Source organism: Nelumbo nucifera, chromosome 1, assembly GCF_055504915.1.
Source record: "Nelumbo nucifera cultivar China Antique chromosome 1, China Antique-T2T, whole genome shotgun sequence".
NCBI classification, from domain to species: Eukaryota; Viridiplantae; Streptophyta; class Magnoliopsida; order Proteales; family Nelumbonaceae; genus Nelumbo; species Nelumbo nucifera.
In genome coordinates this window covers 194,414,812-194,433,829 of record NC_142649.1, presented here as the reverse complement: position 1 = coordinate 194,433,829, position 19,018 = coordinate 194,414,812, and the positions used below count along the sequence as shown (strand labels likewise).

Genomic DNA, 19,018 nt, shown 5'->3' with positions numbered 1-19,018 from the left:
CCCAATGGAGGTGTTCACGCCCAATGAAGGATCCAAAGACTGCTCCCACTGAATATGGCGTAGTGCAGGATGGAGCAGAATCAACAACGTTCTTCAAAAGAACTTGACCCTTCACAAGAATCAACTGGACGGCTTGTGAGTACAGCTCCAACCAATCTTTTCCCAAAAGATTGAAATCAAGATCCAATCTTGATTGCTCCCAAGAACTGGAGATCGAACTGAAGGAATGGCAATGGCAGGAAGGTGGCGGCAGAAGAGAATTCGCAGTATGCAGGAAATCTCTCAATCTCTCTTTCTTTAAAGAGAAGAATGCTATTGATGTTGTTGTGTTGTTCAAGGCTGCCGCCCCCTTCTCCTTTTATAATATTAAAGGGATCAGCTCCTAATCAGATTAGGAGTTGCTAATCCAAATCATATTTGGGTTAGAAGTCCCTTAGTGATAAGAGATAATCCTTATCTTATCTGCAGATCAGATCAGCTGTCTCCTAATCTAATTAGGAGGTTTCCAGATCTAAATCTTATTTAGATCTTGGACTCTCTGAGTGGATAGGGTCTAAGCCCAATCCTTTTAGCTGACCCACTTCAGAATTCGCCCCCTTTAGATGACTGATCAAATCAGCCCAGTTCGAAATGGGCTTAAGGCTCATTTAAGGTTATGTACTCAAAAAACCTTCCAAATTGCTACCCAGTTGGGCTTCCTTGTATGGCGTGGGACCCAAACATTGATCTACACATCAGCCACATGGGTTCAGCCCAGCCTTTGTTACAAGGCCTGGCCGAATGCACTGCTGAAGACAGTGTACCCCCTGAAACCCATCAAATGAGCTCTATGGGCCCAACACTTACACTAAGTGGTCCCTGGGCCAAGCCACCTTGTAACACCCAGGGACTGTGGGCAGATGCAAGATTAGCCCATCAGGTGTTATCCTCAATGGTCTTACACTTAACCTCTCAGCCCATAATGATCATACACTGCCCGACAAGAGAGGACCTCTCCCTCGGCTGCAAGGAACAGTGTTGCACTCTCCACTTATATGGATCCTGGGAATTAAAACCTTTTTGCAAACATTTTAGAAACCATAATATATATATACTTTTATATCCTATATAAAATATATTTTGCAAAACAAATCTCAACGGTTGAAATCGGCTGCCGGCAATCTTGGTTTCCATCAGTGAGAGTGCATCCCTGATCATTACCTTTGTCCGACAAAGGGGCTGATCCTGTCACTATGATCACCCACTCAGATGAATTCTCGGACTGTCCCAACATACCCAGGTTTTGACTCCCGCTAAGGATCTCACTGATTGGTACATCAAAGATATCCCAATCCGACACCTAGTGCAGTATCATAATCGAGTCTAGGGGTTGGGTGTAACTTTCCAGTTTTGCCCATCAATCTCCAAGGTCCAGGGCAATACTAGAAATCTGGTCCAGTTCAAAGATTCAATTAATCCTACACTGTATGTGCCTAGGGTCTCACCCTGGCAGCTGAGACAGGCCACCCCAACCGACCTGATGGCACCATAGTGTCAGCCTTGTCATGATAGGTCTCCCCAGACCGACCCACTGGCTGTGAACATTCTAAACTTACACGAGTCTCATTAAGTGTCCAGTTTAAGGGTATTACACAGAAACATACCAAGGGAACATGAATCAAATATGTATCTTTATTCATTTACAATAAACTCATAAAGTACATCATTCTGATTGAAGCTAAGGGCATACAAAACTGTCTAACAATTTCCTTATTGGTTTAATGGGTAATTATGTGGAATTAAAAAAATCAAAAAATTAGGAAATTAGGAAGGGGGTTTGGAGTAGGGGTGATCATTTCAACCCGACCCGGCCTGGCTCGGAAATTCCAGGCTTGGGCCTAGGTTTTGTGTTCAGGCCCAGCCCGGGCCCGGGCCCACATCAGACCCACAAATTTTAGGGCCGGGCTTGGGCTTAATACTTCAAGCCCAGCCCGCATGTATTTAATCTTACAATTTTGTGTATAATGTATACATATGTATACATGTTATTTTACATTTTATTATATATTTTATATATAAATATTATAACATGACATGTATAATTTATATTATATGTATTATTTTCTATTATATAATCTATATAATAAGTTTATATGCATGTTATGTCATTTAATATATAGATATGTAATGTTTTATATATGAGTGACATTGGCCTGGAATCATGCCCGGCTCGTTCCAGGCCCGTATAGACCTGGTCTAGGGCTTATGTTTCAGGCATGGAACCTTGGGCTGTGTCAGGCCCAGGCCTAAGCTATAGCCCTCGTCATAAGTGCAAAGCTTGGCACGGCCCAACCCATGATTACCCCTAGTTTGGAGAAAGGAGAGGCATAGTGACGTGGGACCCGTGCAATGCACGACCTTTGTTAAGCGAAAGCTAAATAATATAAACACATTAGAGTAGAAAATTGTTTTATATTTTGACTTTTTAAATAATTAATAATTATTTATATTTTATATACTACTTTTAATATATTTTTGTAATACAAAAATAACAATAATTACTTTCAGGTAGGGGTGTTCATCAATCCGACCAACTTCACCCAACTTGACCTGAGTTGGTTGATTTTCTAACATTCTTCGATCGGCTTTGGTTTAGCAATTTCCCAACCTGACCAGATTGGGTCAGTTTTGGTTTGGCCATTTGTAAACTGACCAAAACCAAATAGAGCCAACCATATATATAATTTAATATCTTATATTTTTATATAATTTTTTAATATGGGAAGTGAGAAATTTCTCATATTTCTTAGTCTAAAATATTTTTATATTGTAGATTTAATTGTTTTAATTTATTTTTTTAGTAGTATCAATGTACATTTTTAAATTTAAATTTATTTTTTTAAGTTTAATTCTTTTGTACCTATTGGCCAAACCAAAAACTGACCCAAACCAATATAGCCTGAGTTGGAAGGTTTTCACAATGGTCGATTGGTTTTTGGTGACCAACTCCCTAACCCGACTCGGCCGATTTGGTTGGCCAAACTGCTTGAAACTGGACCAAACATACCCATGAATACTCCTAATTTCAACTAAATTAATAAATAACAATAATTTAATCTCCAACAATCATTGAAAATTTATAACAAAAATACACAATTATTGAAATTAAATTTATAATGAAAATACAATAAATAACTAATAAAAAATGCAATAAACACAAAAATTATGAAAATACAATAAAAACTGAAAAATATATTAAATTAGTGAATAAATAATGTAATATCCAATAATACTTTAATATTTAATGGATATTAATCAATAAATTATAGCCAAAATACATAATAACTAAAAGTAAATTTATAGCAAAAATACAATAAATATAATAAGTACAATAAATTAAATTTAAAAATTTAAATAACAATAGTTTAATCTCCAATAATTATTGAAATGTTTTTTGTTAAATAAAAAAAACAAAAATGGAATTATATATAATTATTGAGAATACAATAAATATTAAATTTATTATATATGAATATATGACAAATATAGATTAATATTTTTAAATTATTATTATTATTAAATATTAATTTTTTTGAAAGTTATCTTCTAGAATTATTAATTGATATGAGTGAAATAATGCTTTTATTATTAGTACATTATTTGAACGTTGTTGCATATTTTTGCTATTTGGAAGCTTCAATACCTCTAAATTGTTTAATCTATTTTTCATTATTTCAATAATATTTAAATAATTTTCCATTATTTATATTTTATACTCTTATTATCAAATATTATTTAATCTATTATAATTGCTTTTGTGTTTTTGAGAAATTCTTAAAGTTATTACATGATTTCTTTATATGATCTGTTTATTTTTAAATAATATTTAAAATATGATTTTGTTATTAAATTTTTTAATATTTAGAATTAGTTATTTACAATATTATTTAGTTATTTAAATAATATCTTTAATTTTTAAAGTATTAATTATTTATTGAATTTAATAATATGCAAGATTATAATTTATACTATTATTACATAATTTCGTTGTTAATTTTGTAATATATAAAATGATTATTATGTAAAATTATATTTTGCATTGTTAGTACATAATTTTGTTATGAATTTAATAAAATATAAAATTATTAATAATATGAATATTATTAAATCTATAATAATTATTTTAAATTTATTGTTTAATTTTGTTATAATATTGAAATAATTCTTAAATTTTTTAATTCAAACTTTCTTTAGACAGATGTAGATGAAAATTGGGAGAAACGATAAATAGGAATTAGAGATAATTTAGGAAAAAGTGGGGGATAGTGGTGCACTTGGCTAGATTATAGATAGAGGTTGGTATTATCTATTTAGGAAACTAGGCTACATAGGAAAGAATAAAAAATAAGAATGGGTCTGGATGTAGTGGGCACGTTAGGTAAGCACAATGAGTGAGCACATAATAGCTGTGTGACACATGTCCCGGTTAATGTGCCTTTTATCCAAATGTTTTTGTTCCGTTAGACAGAAATTATCCATTATTTCATTATCTTTGTCAAAATAATTAAAAATAAAAACAATGAAAAAGGAAAACCTAAACGTATTGGGAGTTGGGACTCATTTATATTTTCCTTTTTCATTATTTTTTATTTTTAATTATTTTGACAAAGATAATAAAATAATGGATAATTTCTATCTAACGGAACAAAAACATTTGGATGAAAAACACATTAACTGGGACATGTGTCACACAACTTTTACATGCTCAGTCATTGTGCTTACCTAACGTGCCTACTACATCCGGACCCAATAAGAATGTAGAAAGATAATTGCAAGGAGCAAGGATAGGATGGTGACGTGGCCTAAAGTGATAGTTGGGAATGTATGTGTGTATGTGTGTTAAGGAGGAGGTTTCCCACTTTAACATTATTTGAGTTAGGTAGATAGAACTTTGTCACGTGACTCAATAAGATGCCTTAGTAGAAGAGAAGGAAGAGAAAGTGAATGAGAGAACTGGGAAGAAGTAAAGGAGAAAGAAGAGATCATAGAAGGGGGAATGTGAAGAGAGGGATGCTGATGTGAAACCTAATTGCTTTATAGTATAGTATAGATGTGTGTGTATTTTATAATTAAAATACTATTAAATAAACAGAAAATATTACATATAAAAGGTTCCAACAGCTCCACAATATATATATATATAATGTCATTCCTTGTATCCCGTTATAATCTCGGTGTTAACATAAAGGTGGCCTCACTGTTTTTACAGAAGCCAAAGCAGTAGTTGAAGGCATTGAAGGACATTTGGAACACATTGACCGGAAGTTGCATCATTATCTGGATCAATTTAAAGAACTTTGTTACTATTTTGCTCCTGTAAATATTTTGTATAGGCCTAGGGCACAGACTCTCCCCGCCCATATAATCGCCCAAGTGGCAAAGATTTTAAATTTCTGTTGTTGCTGAGATAACATCCCAGAATGGTTGGACCTAACCCCTGTTTATGCTCTTTAATATAATGTTTTATTTATCTATCTATATATATATATAAAAACTTCCTGCAATCAGATTGCTCTTGTAAATGTACATTTGAAGATTAATGAGTTCTTCTGAAAAGAAAGTACTTCCTACCTGCAAAAAAAATCACATGGCAATAACTTGTTCTTCTTCCATTGCAATTGCTTCTGAGATTATAATTAATAATAAAGGTTTAACTATAATATTATAAATACACCATATCTAAAAAACTTGGGACTAATAAATGTATTAATCAATTAGATAGTACTTATCAAAATTCATGAATGGATGATGATTAATCTTTCCAGCATCATAGTTTTCTCTTAATATAAATAAGCCAAGTCCTTTCACTTTCGTGAGAAAAGCCAAAAAAAAAAAAAGGCAAATTAAATAGCTTTTGCCTACCGTTGGGATTAGACAAGGAAGTTGCATAAATATGATTTTAATGTATTAGTCCTTGAACAAAAGTGGCAGTCCAAATTACCCTGATCACCTGATGTCGGAAAAATAATAAATGCTCTGTGGCTGGTGTCGGAGACCTGCTTCGGGCACTGGGGCCGGGCTGGGCCAATGCCCAACAAAGTCCAGAGTTCACACTGCACTGAAGAATTAAATTATAGGTGTTTTTCGTTGTTTTTTGAGGGGCGTCAATGCTTTTGTTTTCATTTCGTTTTAGAATCGATATATTAGAAAAAAATAAAAAACATGTTTTTAAATTCTGTTTTTTGTTTTCAAAGGAAAAAATAAGTTGGTAAAAAAAACAATACATGTTTTTTAAAATAATAAAATATTGGTTTTTAAAATAAAAACAAATCTTTTAATATAAAAATTATATGATTTATAAAATATGATGTTTAATAATCAGATGAAAACATTTCATATTTATGAAACTATATTTACAAACATGTTTTTTAATTCAGTTTTAATAAAAAACATATAATATGTCTCTTAACCCCTTTTTTTCCTAAAATACTAATTATAGGATTTGATTCTACCTCAATACTAGAATAGAACAAACCATCTAATACACCAACGAGTCAGCTCTCAGTTGGTTGATATATATGGGCATGAAAATTAATGATTTCTTTATTGATGTAACAATTAGACAACAGTCGATATCCTTGGCCTGTCTTGTAAGGTTTAGTAGGAGAGATTCATGAATATTAGTAGTAAAAAGTTGCAACAACCATTAAAGCCATTGTAAAAAACAGTCATAAAAGGTGTTAATCAATTGGCCAGAAAAGAGATTACAATAATAGCGACCCAAAAGGAGTCAAGTGGTTCATAAATAAACACTCAACTACCTTCTTTCTCTCTCCTGCTTAATAATAAAGATGCATGCCTACTTGTTTAAGCAAAGGTGACCGTGCTCTTATTCAGTTCATCTCTCTCTGAGTCTGGTCTACTGAGCTGTGATAGTGCTACGATCTTAATCGAAGCATTCAAAGCTTAAGTCAGGCCTTTCTCTGTAGAGTTAGTGCTGCATCGTCAAGGCGTACAAAATGGCAGTCTAGCTGAAACAATCCGAGAATAAATCAACAAAGGCCCATTTGGTGTGTTTTTTCGTGCAGCTTTTCAGTTGTTTATAAGCCGGGTAAATCAAATTTCAGTTTTTTTTTTCTTCTTTTGGTTTGTGGAAAATCTAGTTGTTAAAAGTTGGAGTACCGAAAAGATGCGAGAAGTCCATTTTAGGCTGATTTTGGAAAATTTCAAATAAAGCTTTTCGTATCTTTCTTGTTTTATTCTCGCACGGAAAGATATGAAAAAACATGTATCTGTCAAACTAGCTTCAAACTGCTCAAATCTTCATACAAAACTTCAATACATCTTTTGCTGTCAGAACTATCATAAAATCTTCCCAAAAAAACGCACCAAATGGGTCCAAAATTATTTTGGGATCAACCAACCCAAGCCTAAACGGAACACAAGTTTCACGGCCACTTAATTTCATTCAATATTGCTACTCTTGATGGGGTTCCGGCTTAATTGCATAAAAAATCTGAGCGTCCAGATTGAATCCATTTTGATGCCCACCTGGCACCTGCTGCTAAGCTAGGAACCAAATGGTCCGACCACCAATTGGCTGGAGACAAATTCACGCACACCAGGCTGGGCTACCTACTTATTATGGATGAATATGTCAGTATTCAGTACAGATGGAGCCCAGTTATAGCCCACAGTGAACACTGCCGTATTTATTTGTGATAGATAGCAGGGTCCAGTGTGCATGATTTTGTTTTCACGGTTGGAAAAGGGAGACAGATCACCAAAAGACTTTCACCCATCTCACTGTCTCTTCTTTAGAAATTAGAAGTGGGATTAATAGGTTGCCCGTCAATCTTGTTATGCCATTGTTTATTAATTATGATGTAATGAATTGGCCCATTGAGCCAGATGGTTGAACCAGTGACCCATCCACCCGAAAAGAAAAACCGTTCAGCCTCCAAGCCTGATTCCAAAAAATTGGTTACTTCTTGGCTTAATAATAGATAAGATTGCGTTAAGATTGCGTTTGTGGTTCTGATCTATCTGGGGGCTGTCATTGGCGCATCTATGCTGCTTAGACCATCCAATAAATGGGTGTTGCATTCTCTCTCTTGAAGACACATTAAGCAAATCATCCGATCCTCACCATTAAATCTGGTATATCCAATTCAATCCAATGCATCTGCACTCTGCAGCCCTAAATATAATTTAATGACATAGCTTATAAGTCAGCAGAAGTATGCAAAGGTTTAAATGAGATCTATCTCCGTGGCCCGTAAAAAGTAAACCTAGCATATATTCAATCAACTGTCCTTAAGTCTGTTTGGTTTGAAAGAGAAGGAAGGGAAATTTCTTTAGTAATGAAAGGGGTTTCCCTTCCTTTTCTTTCAAACCAAACACAGTATAGGCAAATTATTTATTGAAGCTGTTGTTGTTTATCTGCTAAAGGCCAAGCCAAATACAAATGTGTAGTGTAAAACTTTGTATTTTATGTTATTTTATATTTTTACCAATTTTTATTTCAAAATTTACTTTATTTTGTTTGATAAGCTGTCCCAAACTCTTGGTTTCCTGAAATTTTTCTCAATTAGGGTAAAAATTATTGAAAATCATTATCAAAACCATATATAAAACAATAAAAATAATGTGTAGCATGCGCATACATCAATGGGCACCCAATTCATAAACCCATGTTAATAAGACGTTCATGCACTTTAGGGAGAGAGGTCAGGTTGGGCAAAGTTGCTGACATGAATCCAGTCTGACAAAATCCAAACATGGGTTTGGTTAGCATTTTGTTCCTCCCTCCATTACTGCCTTAATCCTACTTTTTATTTATTTTTTTTACTTTTTTTGCTAAATACTTTTTATTGTATTTGAATTAATGAATTCTACTTAAGCGAGACAAACTGTTCAAAGTTTATTTGCTTTTTCAAATTTTTGAAGCCATTAATCATGGACTTATAACTTTTCTTATTAGGGCCCGTTTGGGAGAGCTGAAGCGTTGGTTCAGCTGCTTTGGAGAAGCCTCTAAAAAGAAGCTTCAGAAGAAAGCCATGTGCTTGGGGTGGCAATTTTCCCCATTCCCAACGGGTACCTAGGCTCTCTAACCCAACGGGATCGGGTATGGGGGGTACTTTGGCAGGGTCGGGGTCGGGGATGGGGCTATCCTTGAATCCCCAATTGAGTTCGGGAACGGGGATGGGGAATGCAATCCCCGCCCTGCCTCCACCCCGATTAATATATATATATATATAATATTATATTATTTATATAATATTTATATTACAATATTATTATATTATATATTATTCATTTTTTTTGTACAAGATTAAAACTTAAAAACAAAAACTAATGCTATTCATTCTAAAAAACACTCGACAAACAAAGAGAACCAGAGAACCTTGAACCCTAGTTATTCACTTCTTCTTCTTCCTTCATCTTCATCACCGACTCGCTGACCGCTATAGCTGTTGCCGTCGCCTGTCAGACTCTCTCTCTCTTGTCGCCGACCTCAACTCACAACAGTCCTCTCTCTCTCTCTCTCATCGGTCTTGGATCCCCCATCCCCGTCCCCAAATGGTCACATCGAGGATTCGGGTCTCCGACGGGGAATTCATCCCCGTCGAGGTTGGGATGGTGGAAAATTCCTTTCCCCGACGAGGATTGGGGACAGGGAATGTAATCCCCGCCCCTAACCCGCCCTGTTGCCATTCCTACTTCCAGGCAGTCATTTTTAGCTTTCTGGGTTTTCACCAAGCATGACTCATAGGCTATCCAGATGGGGCCCACCTCACAAAAACAGAAGTAGGGATGGCAATTTCCCCCGTAAAACCGGGGCCCCACCTCGAACTGGGTGGGTTTTCCCTGACCCTAAACAAGGATGGGAAAAATAATTTTTCCCCAAAACGGGTACGGGGCGGGGACAGGTTTTGCATATAATTCCCCGAACCCGAAGGTAGATTAGTAAAATGCTTCTAGGTTTAATATTGATATTTAAAATATCTTTAAGTTTTCCCTAAATTTTTAAAATCCTAGGATCCCATAATTTTATTTTTGAATTACCCCTAAAGTATTATAATTCAATTCTAAAATACCCCCAAATTCCTATATCCTATGTATAAATTGTCCATAAAATAGACAAATTTTAAGTAATTGTCTTGGAGTGGGAAAATTTCAGGGATTCCCCATCCCCGATGGAGAATGGATGCCCCGCCTCGAACCCGCCCCAGCCTGCCACCGCGGACGGAGCGGGTATAGGGCAAGGTATCGTGACTTCGGGGCAGAGACAAGGAGGGGTGCCCAGCCCCAAACCAGCCCCATTGCCATTCCTAACCAAAAGCATCTGTGTAAAAGTCCTCCCAAGCCTTAGTGCCCATTTGGGAGGACAGAACTGAATATTTAGCTAACCGGTTCAGCTGTTTTGAAGCGCTCTGGATAAGCTAGTCAATCTTATAGGCTATCTGTGTGGGGTCCACCTTTAAAGAGCTAGAAGCCGCTGCGCTTCAGAAGCAATTTGGCTGTTGAGGGCCAACAGCCTATGCTGTTGAGAGCTTTTTGGGCTGGACATGTTAACCCATCCACGCCCATATCTATCTTTTTGCCAAAAGAAAATAGGGGCAATTATTATTTTATCTCACTTTCATGGTAATGTGGCATTCCCAAAAACACTTTCAACAGCATAGGTTGTTGGCCCCCCCAACGGCCAAAGATTTTTGTGAGCTTCAGCCCTCCCCTCCCAGGCTCCCACAAATGCAGTTAACGTGACAGGTAGACTTGTTTATGGGCCATGTAGCCCGATGGCCCGGCCCGGCCCGGCCTGCACCCCGATCGGGCTTGGTCATGTAATTACGCCCGTGGGCCTGACCTCGGGCCTAACATAGTAAGCTCGACTGTGTTACGGGCCGGGCTCGGGATTTGTCAAAAAAGCCCGGCCTGACTCAACATTATATATTTTATAAAATACATAATATGTATTTTATATATTATATAAAATATATAAAGAATATAATATTTATTTATAATTTAATATATACATTTTTCTATTTTTTTCTTTATAATTTCTCTCTCTCTCTATTCAGCCACTTCAGCAGTAACATGGGATAAATTTCGGGCTCGGGCCTTAGAAAAATCTGTTAATACAGAGTGAAAGCCCGGCCCGAATCCAGCCCGGCCCGGCCCATGAACAGGTCTAGTGACAGCTCTAGATACTTATACCCTTAAAAGTGCCAATAAAGGTTCCCTTAAAAAGGTGGGAGAGGAAACAAATGGAACAAGTTTTTAAATATTTGGTATTTCAGGTTGTTTCAGACCCTTTTTAGGCATTTTTATGAAATTTTATTTAATTTTAATTATTTTATTAAATATCTAGTGTTTTTATATTTATTTTGTTAAGGTAATAATATGCTGAAATTTCTGTAAAAGTAAATAGCCAAAGTCCTGAAAGTTCGGATGGAATAAGCTCTTATATTTTATATGTTATGCCAATAACCTTCACCAAAATCAAAATTTTATCGATATAAAACTATGACAGGGAAATCAATGGGGTTCTATTTACCTAGTGGAAGATTTCATATTTCTTGGCCTTGGACTTCTATAAACAACTTTCCTTCTCTCTTTTCCCAATTGGTAGGGTTTCTGTTTGGTTGAAGTCCGGATCTCCTGAAAGCAAAAACTTTGAGAACATGAAATCCTACATCTATTTTGAATTCATAGGAGATGTTACCAATGTGCTAGGATGTTCATCTTTATTCACAGGGTTTTGCTTTCAGGAGATCCTGTCGCAATTTTAGCATTTGGTTGCATGTAAAATGAATGAAAAAAAAATGTTGCCTGACGGTATTTGGTTGCTAAAAAATGGATGTGGAAAATGCTGTTTTCCAAAAGCTTTCGCCATTTTCCCTTCTCAAAAATAAAATAAAACAAAACAAAAAACTTGCTCATTCTGGGCAAAACTGAAATTATATGAATTATTTGCTTACAGAATTTTTTTTTTTGCTCCCTTGGCCTTATTCTTTTTAGAATGAGAAATGGATCAATAGCAAAGAATCAAGGAAGCCCTTTGGTAGCCCTATCTTCTTTTAAGTCTATTTTTCTGAAAGTGGGGCAATCCTCTTAGTTCAAATCTTGTGACATTAATTTTTCAGCATTAAGAACAGTAGTTAAGCTATATGAAGGAAAATGACTCAATTTTTTTTTCTATTGATATCATTTTTCTTTTAATTGAAAATTGAAATTTCAAAGAACTGTACTTAGATAGATCTATCTCTATCAGAAAAGAGTTGTATTTAATAGGAAAAGAGTAGTACAAAGTTGGAATACAATAAAAGAGAAGAGCATCTTGGATATATATATATATATATATATATATATATATATATATATATATATATCCATGTACAAGGGATGTAAAGATGGCGGGTCTTAATTCAGTTCAAATTTCAAGGATTCACCCTTAAATGGGTCCTAATTAAAACATCAGTCATGCCCAAATTAAATCAGCATGCATGTTTAAAAAAATGGATGATTTTTAAGCATATTATGAGAATTTTTGGGCATACAATTTATTATCATAAAATCATTTTCCAATATCGAATTAAGGGCAGGGGCCGGTATTCTTCAATCTTCAACATTACTTTTCTTCTTTATAAAAAATGCTACATCAGCAAATAATAATAATAATAATAATAATAATAATAATAATAATAATAATAATAATAATAATAAAAATAAGTGAAAATATTTTCAATTTGATTAAAACATAGCATTACTTTTCAAACCAACAAAAAACACAAATTTTGAAAAAGTAAAACTTGTTGACACTATTCAATTGTGGAATACATGTACACTAAAATATTCTATAAAGTATGAATCCTCTTACCTGTGCTGCTTTTAAAGCTCCAATGATCATACCAACCCACATTGATTACCAAAACAAACAACAACCCACATTTAAATTGGATACATGTATCGGGGGTTTTACGAGAAATAAAACATGAGAGACCACCCGGAATTAATTACACATTTCCTACTTTTTCCTTTGGTAATTAACATTTCTAGTTCAGCTTTTAGAAAAAGAAAAACAGTACATAACAAAAATGGTGGCTTATTTGTAATAGTTTTATTTTAATTTAAAACAAATGGAATTGGAGTAGGAGTATATATATTTCTTCGATCCTAGTAGATTGGAGCTCGAAGAACAACCTTACAACCCTTACAACCCTTCCTCAACATGGTAAAATTATATATATATATATATATATATTCTTCTGAGTTCCGACCAACATGAGAATTCGAATATGAGAGCAGCCATTTCCGATCCATGAAAAAAAAAATGGCCAAATGTTAGGTCTGATTATTGACTCATATGATCATCTGTCAGCTGTGCCTCATCAAATGGATATTTTATTCAGCCAGCACAACAAATATTTGACAAGGCGAGGAGAAATGTGCTTGAAAAAGGAAGAAACTCATTGAAATTGAAGTTGCAGAGAAGTAGAATTCAAACAAGAGTTTTCTAGCTTGCAAAAGTAAACCCTAATTTACTTTTACATTAAAGATTGGTCACCATTTGGCAGACCCATTAAAGAGGAGCTCCGTATATAGCCTTGGTTTTCCACGTGGCAAAATACTATTGAGCCTCAGCATGGACCAATAAGATGTATGTGTAGGGCAGAGGCGTGTAAGCCATGGCCCTCTCCCCTACTCTCGGTTTCTCCCAACTTCCTAAGTTTTGTTAGTCGAGAGAGAGCCGACTGATGACTCACACTGTTTGCTATCAATGGTCATGAATAGAGAGAGCTTCATCTTTATCTTCATAAACAAACAAAGGTTGACGTGATCTGGAGATCATCACAACTCTCACACGCCATGTTTCACTTCATGCTTGTGCCATCTTGTGGAGGAAGCACAAATCCCCACCGCCTGATGTGGACGTACAAAGTGGGTCTCCTTTAATCCTCCTCCCATTTTAAGTATTGAGTTGAACTCTTCAGCCTTCCCTCTTCTCTGATGAATTAAATAACATCTCTGTCTCTTTCTCTCACTCTCCAATCTTCTCTCTGGTCACGAACGGAGAGTAGCCCCTCCTCCTTTCCTGTCTCTCATGATCATGGAAGCTCGTTGCAAACTCAATAACGACCCTCAGTCGACCCATTTCATTAGCAGTTTCCCTTCGAACCTCCTACTGAACTATGTCTTTCCGCTGCTTTTCGATTTCCTCGGATTTCTTACTCTCTCAGTTGTGGTCTTCATGGAAGCTAGTTTCTTCCTATATCGATGGAGACCCATGTGTCATCTCCTGCCATTGTCTTGTTTAATTGCATACCTTGCGTTTGAACGCTTCCTTTCAAGGGCCCCTACTTATCTGGTTGATTTTTCTTGTCTCAGACCGCCCGGCTTCTGCAGGGTCCCTTTCTCGACTTTCATCGAACATGTTGCCATGATGAAAAGCTTCGACGAAGCGAGTGTCGCTTTCATGGCCAAAATCATCACTACATCTGGACAAGGAGAAGAGACTTACCTCCCACCTTCTCTGCACTTCCTCCCACCACGAACCCACCAACTGGAATGCCTTAAAGAAGTCCATATGGTCCTTTTCCCTGTCATGGACGACCTTCTCTGCAAAACTAAGATTTCTCCACGTGACATCGACATCCTCATCGTCAACTGTAGCGGCTTCTGTCCATCTCCTTCTCTCTCTTCCATCGTCGTCAACCGGTACGCCATGAGAGCTGACATTAAGACCTTTAACCTCTCTGGAATGGGGTGCAGTGCTGGGGCGATCGGCATCAATCTCGCCAGCAATCTGCTAAAGATTCACAGGAACTCCTACGCCGTCGTTCTAAGCACGGAGATCGTCTCCACCGGCTGGTACGACGGAAACGAGCGATCCAAGTTGCTCCTCAACTGCCTCTTCCGCATGGGTAGTGCTGCAATCTTGCTTACCAACAGAAAAGAAGCCGAAGAGACGTCGAAATACAAGTTATTTCGAACAGTGAGAACTCAGAGAGCATTCGACGATAAAGCCTACCTCTCCGCAATACGGGAGGAGGATTCCAAAGGCATAACCGGGGTTACCCTCACCCGAGATTTACTCAAGGTCGCCGGCGAGACACTCCGGTCGAACGCAACAGTTCTCGGTGCATCGATCTTGCCTTTATCAGAGAAGGTCCGTCATAGTCTCTCGGTACTACGGCAGCGATTCATCAACCCATGTAAAGGTGTTTACGTGCCAGACTTCAGGTCTGTGATACGGCATTACTGCATACCAACATCGGGGATAGCGGTAATCAGGGAGATAGGTAAAGGGTTGAAGCTGAGCGAAGAGGAGATGGAAGCAGCGATGATGACGTTCCATCGGTTCGGAAACCTGTCGTCGTCGGCGATGTGGTACGAGCTGGCTTACATGGAAGCCAAGGAGAGCGTGAAGATAGGTGACAAGGTGTGGCAGCTTGGAATGGGTACTGGGCCCAAGTCCAATAGCGTTGTGTGGGAGTGCCTAAGGGACATCGATGAAAGGAAAAGAGGCCCATGGTATGACTGCATCGATCGCTATCCTATCACCGTTGGTGGCATACTTTGACGATCAAGATGATGATGATGATCACTACACTTATATAGCTGTAGCTGCCTGATGTTGAAAACTTTTGTTAGTTTTTAAAAGACTTTAGACTTGGAGTGTTTGGTTTTGTTTTGAATTTTGATGTAATGGGCAATTTTATTTTTATGGGCTCGGCCTCTGGGCACACAATCTGGGCCGGGCCAGGATGGATTCAACCCGAGAAGAAAAAACAAAAATCCAGATCCACCCCCGACTTTATTATTAATGTAATAATGTAACGGCAGCAGAGAATTAAATACATGAAGCAGCACGAATAATTGCTTTTGCTTTCAGTAGCTTTTATTCTCGAAGACAAGACTTGAATTTAAAACAAAACAGCAACAGCCAACGGGGATCATCACAAGAATTTAAAATTTATGGGATGAAGGGTTACAGCAAATATAGATTCTCTGATATTATGTCACCAACCAAACCAAAGTGGACGATGTTAGAATGTAGGTTCCTTCAATGCTATTGCTAACGTTTCCTCTTCTTTTGTTGAAAGCGGTGGCAAATGGGGTCCACATCTACTACCCAACAGCCAATGTACAGCTGTAGCATCTTGTGCTTAAGTGTGACTAGCTAGCATATCCTGGTCTCCCCCGCAGACCACGGTTCAAAATTGACAACACTTTCGATCTTTTTATAGTTCCATGTGTAAGATAACGTCTTGTGAGTAACAGATTCGATATCCTCTCATAAAATTAATTAAAGGGACCCACATTTGCTATTCACTTTTCTGCCTGCGCCCTATTCACGCTACATTGCAGTTGTACATTTCACAATATAAGATCACGATGGGTAGGAAATTCGGCTTAAATTAAAAGGCGGTATTTGATAAATTGAGAATCGAACATTAATGGTGGTGTTGTTGATTAATGAAGATGGTGTAGATTCTTAGCCAGACAAAATTTTCAACAAAATACCTATTGTGCTCACACCGTTTTTACAAAATGTTGTGTATCAACAAAATTAACAATACTTTCAATCTTTTTATAGTGCCACAAAAGTTTGGCTTATATTGTTGTTTTTTTTATGTTTTATTTATTTTTTTTTCAAAACTGATTTAGAGGAGTCGATTTAAGTTTCGGCTACCTCTGAATCATGACTTGACTTGATATACCTTCTGTAGAAGTGTATGGGAAGGCCCCAATACAATATATATCATTTGATATAGGTCGATACACGACATTTTAAACCTTAAATGCCATATATAAGACAGCATCTATCTTATGAATAGTAGATTCAGTCTCCTCCCACGCAATTAAAGAGAATCCTGATTTCCAACTCACTTTATTTGCCTGCGCCCTATCCACACTACAATGCGGCCACACATTTCACGATACAAAATCACCATGTGCATTTGCAATTCAAGGCGAAGGTAGAATAGGGCCCTTTCCACCACACACTTCACTGCGACTACACATTCCACAATACAATATCATTATGTGTATTTGCAATTCAAGGCGGTAGGGCACTTTCCACCACACATTCACTGCGGCCATACATTTCACAATACAAGATAGATATGTGCGTTATATAATTCAAGACAGGATAGAGTAGCACCCTAAACACACTACACTGCCACCGCACATTTCACAATACAAGATCGCTATATGTGGCTGTAATTTAAGGCAGAACATGGATAGAGAATAGTGAGTAGGATATCCAACAAAAATTTTAATAAAATACCTCTAATTTATTGCAAGACTTTACTGTGACATAAATTGATCCATGAAATTTAAATGTGGATGAAAAATTAAGGTAAAGCCCAGAACTGAACCAAAGTAGCCAACCATGACTCAAATGAACACTTTTTGCACTGTGGAATGAATCAAATAATTTACACCATTTACCAAATGATCCGTAGTACCAAACAACCTTTAAATCTACCAATTTGGTCAGTTTGACCCATTTAATATTTGGGATGTTTTTACATGGATGTGTTGGAGTCACGATCGGATTCATAACAATCCCTAAATCTATTAACTTGGTGGCTATGACCCGTTCAATATTTTGGATTTTTTTCGACGACACGTGTTGGCATCGGGCACTCGGGCCATCCATTTAAATGCAGCAAAGATAAATATTCGGACCGAACTAAATTCAATAAAATATTTCTTAAGCGGTGCGTGCGTTGAGCTTGCACCACGTAAACTCACACACGTCAGGAACGGACTCTTTTTCGTTTGAATAAAAAATTATCTCCACGATCCATTTAAATGCAATAAGATAAATATTTAGACCGGGCCTGGGTCGAACTATTAATGAATTAAGAAAAATTATCCCTGCTGGATTGTCGATGGGTGTTTTGGTTAGTAAACCTGTCGATGGGTTAGATTCGGGTCGTGCTCTGTAGGCCCCAGCCCGAGCCCAAGCCTGTTCAGTAATTTGAAAAAAAAATTTGTTTATTTTATAAAAAAATTATTTTATTTATATTAAAAAACTTTAAAATCCAAAAATATAAAAGATCTTATTATTATTTAAAAAAGGAATAAAGAAAAATATATTATATATTTTTTATTATATAATATATTATTAAGTTAGAGCTGGGCTCGGGTTAGATTTTTCTGAAAAAGTCCGAATCAGCCTGAAAAAAGGTCAAACCTGGTGTTTTGGGCGTGAGCCTGAGACCACAAGCCTAAAGTCATCTCCGAGCCCAACCCAGAATAGGTCGGGCCAGACTGGCTTGTTGAGCTACTCGGCCCATGGTCTATTGGTCTGCAATTTAAAAGAAAAAAATAAGAATTACGACTCCTATGAGAGATTTAGGCATACAATTAAATACCAAAAAATCAATAAAAATTTTCTTAAGCAGTGCCTGCGTTAAGCTTACCCCATGTCTATTCATTTTGATTTTGAACGACTGAAGTGGTTGGATTGAATGAATCATTGCTTTATCTTTTAATAAATAATATATTGGTATATAGTCAATGTTTTGTAACATTACCTCTTCCCATTAAATCTCTCTTTTATTCTTAAGGCTGTGTTTGTTTGTGATGTAAAACCTAGTTTAATGTAGTTTTATACTCTAGTTCGCTTTTGTATGTATTTGAATGGAATGTAAAATAAGAATGATAATTGATGTAAATGAGCATTTAATATATTTTTATATCAATAATCAATGTGAAGATTACATCGAAAAAAAATGATGTAAAAACCTCTCAAACTCTCCATCAGTGTAAAAGTAACCTCCCTCTTCTCCTCCGAAAAACTGTTGTGTCAATGTTGTGGTTTCAATCTTCTCTAGCGCCCTCCTATTATTCAAAATGGAATACTCTTGCAGTCATATAAGGGACATTAGGGATGGAGGGGTGGTGTGTCCAGAAACGTGTTGTTAAACACTCTGGAACACCAGTTTAAACATTTATAATTTTTACCGTTTCTCAAACAACTACTAATATACACTCAAATCTAGACAAGAGAACACAAGAG

At 36.4% G+C, this 19,018-nt stretch overlaps 1 pseudogene across 1 annotated transcript; it reads left to right on the top strand.

Annotated features, from left to right (window-relative positions):
- Positions 1-13,670: 13,670 nt before the first annotated feature.
- Positions 13,671-15,879, top strand: LOC104590994 (3-ketoacyl-CoA synthase 6 pseudogene; annotated as a pseudogene). The gene has a single exon (XR_016070380.1). The product of XR_016070380.1 is annotated as a 3-ketoacyl-CoA synthase 6 pseudogene (transcript).
- The last annotated feature ends 3,139 nt before the right edge of the window (positions 15,880-19,018 follow it).